We start from the raw sequence: 6,205 nt of genomic DNA on the forward strand, positions 1-6,205 counted from the left end.
CCAGTCAGGGATGTCCTGTACAGGCACGGGCTCACCAGGCACCCTCGCTGCCCAAGGCCCAACTGTGCCGAGGAGGAAACTCTTCGGCATGTGTTTTGGGACTGTGGGTATGCGCGGGATGTCTGGGGTAAAGTAGCCGACCTGTGCAGGACATTAGACCCGCAGTTTCAGTTGACCTATAATAAGGTCACATGGGGGTGGCCCCAGGATACCAGGCCATCCTTCGCGCCCCGGATGTGGGAGCTGGTGAGCATCACCAAAAAACATCTTTGGAATGCGAGGACCAGCCTCATCCGAAAAGGGACGCGCCTGGATACCTGGGGGTTGATACAAAAGGTACGTGGTGATTTAAGATTCAGGATGGAGCATGACGTCATCCGGTGGGGCTACCACGCGGCGAAGGAGAGGTGGAAGGGCCTCTTCGAGCTGTAGGCCCCCCGGCGTCTACATAGGGTTTTAGTTTCAAACGGTTTTTATATTTAGCTGAGACTCTGCTCCATCCGGTGGTCCCAACGGACCACCGTGTTTTATTGGTTTTTAGCCACCATGGTAGCTTAGATAGATTAAAACTTTGTTTTAGATAGAATTGTATGTCTGTTTTAACTAATAAGTGTGTGTTTTTGTTTGGTTTTTATTACGAAAAAGCACTTAACTAACAAAATTAACATTGTTTTAGCACTTATTGTTTTAGTGTGGGTTTTTATTGTTGTGTGTTTTACCCTGTTTTAACTAACATTAGGCATACGTTTTAACTTGGACATTGTTTTATTTCTACCATGGTGGCTTAGCTCTTAGGTCTGTTCTTATTTCTGTCTTTTACTGAGCGGCCGTTTTAACAGTTTTAGTTGTTTTACTCGGTTGCCCAGGCGCAGCCGGGCCGAGGAGCGATCTTTTATGGACATTTTACCACGGACTTTTTACATGAACTTTTATGTATATGCCCCCCGGGTAATTGGTACTCGGGGGGTCGTGGTATTTTAATGTCCTGGACTTTTATGGCATTGAATTTTATGTAAATGTACTGAATTTTATTATTGTTGATGTTTTATGATTGTATGATTTATTGAAATTAAATAAATCTGTTAAAAAAAAAAAATCTGTTCTTATCAGTTTAATATCTGATACGTCCCCTATACGGGGACTTCATATTAAACGGATTTTTAGAACAGGGAGGCGAAACAGGGGCTTGCCCCGTTCGCCCCACGCATCGGCCTGGTATTGCAGTGCCTCCGGGAACGGTGCACCTTCTTAATCCTGCGTCAAAGAAAGAGAACGCAAGTAGAACGGGACGGACGGACCCCTTTCCGCGGTTTTGCGGTTTTCCCGCCTTTTTTTTTTTTTTTTTTTTTTTTTTTTTTTTTTTTTTTTTTTGGTGCACATTTTCTTTTCAAATACTGTGTGTGTGTGTGTGTGTGTGTGTGTGTGTGTGTGTGTGTGTGTGTGTGTGTGTGTTTTTCTCTATCTCTCTCTCGCCTTTAGGCTGCTGCTGCTGCTGCTGCTGCTGCTGCTGCTGCTGCTGCTCCACCACCAGCACCACCCCTCCCTCCATCGGATGCCTCCAGCTAGCGTAGATAGCCTTAGCCTTCCAGGCTCCGCCTCCTCCTACCGCGAACAAACTCGCTAGGCTTTGGTCAGACGTAGTCGGGTTCCCGGGCGTTTGCGGCCATGTCTCTGGTTTCTCTTCATTCCCGCATAAATCTTTCGCCTTTTACTAAAGATTTCCGTGGAGAGGAATATCGAAGAGTCCAATTGATTTTTTGAAAGCTTTGCTGTTGCAGAGCTGCATCCATTTGCTGTTGTACGGTGCATCCAGGGGAGAGGAAGGTCCGGGACGAGCTGGGTGTCTGGAATGGGCGCCGCCAGTACCAGATGTCCTTTAGGGAGGACGGTAAAGGTGGGCTGGTGCACCCCCCAGCCCTCTTCGCCATCGATGGTAACCGGGGATACCTCTTTTACAGGGATCAGCCGGTCTTCTGCCGGAGCTGCCGGGGCCATGGACATAGGATGGAGGACTGCCCAGAGCTGGAGTGCCTAAATTGCCTGGAGAAGGGACATCTGGCCAGGGACTGCAGGGGCCCCAGGAGATGTCGCCGATGTCGGAGTGAGGGACACCTGGCTCGCTCCTGTCCGGGAGGTAGGACCTATGCGGCAGCTGTGGTCCGAGGAACCCGGGATCATGAGGTGGATACGGCGAGTACTGGAGAGCAGGCGGAACCAGAGGCGATTGAGGCGCAGATCCTTGACCTCGTGAAGGAGGAGAGGGTTGAGGAGCCTCTCTCTCGGGATCAGGCACTCCAGGGACAAGATGGACAATTGGAGACTGGGCAGCCCCAAGAGATTGTGAAGGCCCCGGCAGTGGTCCGGAAAAGGATGAGGACCAGCTGGAGGATCCCCGGGGAGGATTTACGAGTAGTGAAGGCGAAGAGGGCTGGTAAGGGTGAGACGGCGCCCAAAGGCCCCCTGACCTTTACCCCCGGGGCTGACAGCACGGGAAGTTTGCCGTCTCCCGCCCCCCTGGTCATGGACTTTGATTTGGTGGGGGATGGGGAAGGGAGTGTACAGAAACCCGGGAAACGTATGGACGTTTTCTTGGATAATACGGGTTTCCGCGAATTTGCGGGCCTGGGGGATAAATGGGAGGGGGGTTCTTGTTTTAAGAATTATAAATAGTTCTTAGACAGGTGTAAACACGCTGAGAAACCCGCTGAATAATTTTTAGTTAAAGGCCGAGGAGCGATTTTTAGTTATATTAACATTGATGAATTTATTGTTGATGTTGATGTGTATTGGGTATTATAAAATGTGTAAATTTTTTAGGTTTTGAATTTTAACTTACAACATGGATGTATACGTACTTGTGTATGTATATGATATATGACTGTTGTACGTGTTTATTTGTTGATGCACGTGATTGTTGTAATCCTGGATGATGAAATAAAGGAAAAAAAAAATCTGTTCTTATCAGTTTAATATCTGATACGTCCCCTATACGGGGACTTCATATTAAACGGATTTTTAGAACAGGGAGGCGAAACAGGGGCTTGTTTTAAAAAAAAAAAAAAAAAAAATCTGTTCTTAGGAACGGAAACGAAATTGATAGCCAAAAGGTTGCGAGTTTTAAACGTGATTTTAATCGTGTTTTATTTCTTGCTTTTTAGGCCCAGCCCATCCCGGACTGAAGGAGGCGGAGTTTCCCCTGGAGCACCACGACCGAGGATTTACGTCTGGAGGACCTGGGAGGATCGCTGTTCGGGACTCGGCTGGAGGAGGGCGGATGGCGGCCGGTGGACCTCGGGGTCCGGAGCAGGCCGGTGGGGCCTCGGCGGAGGCCTCGGACCCCTGGGGGACTGCTTCGGCGGGACCTGGTTCGGGAGCAGGAGGTGGAGGCCTGCTCGATACGGCCAGGTTTCGCTGGAGGAACCCGGAGGAGGAACCCCCCTTTATGGAGCGGGTTCCTTTTATCCGGGAGGTCCTCTTCGGGGTTCTGGGGCTGACGCCGGGGGACCTCATCTGTGCCCAGCGCAACGGGCCCCAGAGGTTCTACGACGTTACGCTCTCCTCTACGGGGGTGTATCAGCGGGTTCTCGAGCAGAGGGTGCAACTGAGGAGTCACCCTGTGGGCCGTTATTTTGAGGTTGAACCTCTGTGGGATAGGGCTAGGAGACTGGTCACTACCCACATGTTCAACCTGCATGTGCCCACGGATCATATCCGCAGGTTTCTCCAGGGATACGGTGAGGTGCATCCAGGGGAGCGATATGTCCGGGATGAGCTGGGCATATGGAATGGGCGCCGCCAGTTTATGGTATCTTTTAAAGAGGATGGGAATGGGGGGTTGGTACACCCTCCAGCCTTCTTCACACTGGGTTCTAACCGGGGGTATCTGTTTTATAGGGAGCAACCGGCCTTCTGTCGGAGCTGCCGGGGCCATGGACATAAGACAGAGGACTGCCCGGACTTACAGTGTCTGAACTGTTTGGAGTCGGGACATATGGCTCGGGATTGTAAGGGCCCACGGAGGTGTAGGATCTGTCGGGCAGAGGGGCATTTGGCCCGCTCCTGCCCCAACCAGGAGCGGACGTATGCGACGGCGGTGGTTGGGAGTAGGAGGGGCGAACCGGCGGCCTGCCCCGGGAAGGCCCCAGCGAAGGACGTTGGACCGGAGGGGGGAGGTGTGGACCGGAAAGAGGCGGCGGGGGACCGGAAAGATGGAGACCGGGCCTCCAGCAGCACACTTCCCCCACCGGATAACGGATCGTCTGGTTCCGGGCAGTCCCAGGGAAAGGAGAGGGCCCCGGCAGGTGATAATGCAAGTACTAGGAAGCGGACAAGGGCCGGTGCAGATACCCCCGGAGATATTGGACCAGAGGCCAAGGAGAGGAGGGCTGCCCCCTCGGAGGATAGTGGTGTACGGGAACCAAGTAGGCCCGCGGAATTTTGTACGTATTGTGGATATAAAAGTACTAAGATATGTTCAAGATGTAAAAAGGCAACGTACTGTTCGGCCGAGTGTCTGGCCAAGGATTGGGAGAGACACTATCCTAAGTGTGAGAAGTATGTCCCAGAGGTGGCGGCGCCCAAAGCCCCCCAGTCGGCGGGTGCCCCGGAGGAGGAGACTTCCGAATCCGAGGAGTCCACTAGTGAAGATGAGGAGGGGAAGACACAGTAAAGGATGTGGACATCGGATTACGGGGTCTCGTTAACCTGGGGGGCGAACTGACTGGGGGACGGTAGTACTAATTTTAAGGGGTTTTTTTTTAGGTTTTAGAGTTTTTAATCACGTTTTACTCGCTATGTAAAGGCCGGGAAGTGATTTTTATTGATATTAGCATTGATGATTTTATTGTTGATGGTGATATCGATGTGTGTGGTATATGGTGTGTGGATTTTTAAAGTTTATTGTATGTATAGTTTGAGGTTGTAATTTAAATTCGTATTATATGGATGCATATGAATGTATGTATATGATATGAAGTTTGGTATGCGTGCTTATTTGTTGATGCACGTTATATGATTGTAAAAATGTGATGATTGAATAAAGGAAAAAAAAAAAAAAAAAAAAAAAAAAAAAAATCTGTTCTTATCAGATACACAACACTGATCTACCGGAAGGTGGCGGGTTTTTTAATTGTGTGTTTATTGTGAATGTGATTTTAATTGTTCTTATTGTGTTTTTTAGGCCCAGCTCGTCCGGACTGCTGAACAGAGACCCCTGGAGCACCGACCGGGAACTGCAGGAGACCTGGAGGACCTGCGGAGGATCTCCGGTCTGGAACCGGCGACTGGAGAGCAGATGGCGGACGGTGGAACCCCGGACGGTAGACCTCGGAGCCCTGGGTTGGCCGGTGGGGCCTCGGCGGAGGCTCTGGAGCCCGGAAGGACTACCCCGACGGAGCCTGGTTCGGGAGCAGGAGGTGGTGGTCTGCTCAATACGGCCAGGTTCCGTTGGGAGAATCCCGGAGACGGGACCGTCTTTACGGAGAGGGTCCTGTTTATCCGGGAGGTCCTTTTTGGTGCCCTGGAGCTGACGCCGGGGGACCTCATTTGTGCACAACGGAATGGGCCCCTGGGGTTCTACGATGTCACGCTCTCCACTACGGAGAACTACCGTCGGGTTCTGGAGCGGAGGGTGGAGCTACAACACCACCCCGTGGGGAAGTACTACGTGGTGGACCCCTTGTGGGATGGAAATCGGCGGGTGGTCACCACCCACGTTTTCAATCCCCACGTCCCCACGGATCTTATCCGCAGGTTCCTCCAGGAGTACGGTACGGTGCATCCAGGGGAGAGGAAGGTCCGGGACGAGCTGGGTGTCTGGAATGGGCGCCGCCAGTACCAGATGTCCTTTAGGGAGGACGGTAAAGGTGGGCTGGTGCACCCCCCAGCCCTCTTCGCCATCGATGGTAACCGGGGATACCTCTTTTACAGGGATCAGCCGGTCTTCTGCCGGAGCTGCCGGGGCCATGGACATAGGATGGAGGACTGCCCAGAGCTGGAGTGCCTAAATTGCCTGGAGAAGGGACATCTGGCCAGGGACTGCAGGGGCCCCAGGAGATGTCGCCGATGTCGGAGTGAGGGACACCTGGCTCGCTCCTGTCCGGGAGGTAGGACCTATGCGGCAGCTGTGGTCCGAGGAACCCGGGATCATGAGGTGGATACGGCGAGTACTGGAGAGCAGGCGGAACCAGAGGCGATTGCGGCGCAG

General features: G+C 52.2%; 1 non-coding gene and 1 pseudogene across 1 annotated transcript; both read left to right on the forward strand.

Moving 5' to 3' along the window:
- The first annotated feature begins 1,075 nt into the window (after positions 1-1,075).
- LOC118242785 lies at positions 1,076-1,249 on the forward strand (annotated as a pseudogene).
- Positions 1,250-1,666: 417 nt separating this feature from the next.
- Positions 1,667-1,782, forward strand: LOC118242802. The gene has a single exon (XR_004777048.1). It is a non-coding gene; the product is annotated as a U5 spliceosomal RNA (small nuclear RNA).
- The last annotated feature ends 4,423 nt before the right edge of the window (positions 1,783-6,205 follow it).

The sequence above is a fragment of the Electrophorus electricus genome, chromosome 16 (genome assembly GCF_013358815.1).
Source record: "Electrophorus electricus isolate fEleEle1 chromosome 16, fEleEle1.pri, whole genome shotgun sequence".
NCBI lineage: Eukaryota > Metazoa > Chordata > Actinopteri > Gymnotiformes > Gymnotidae > Electrophorus > Electrophorus electricus.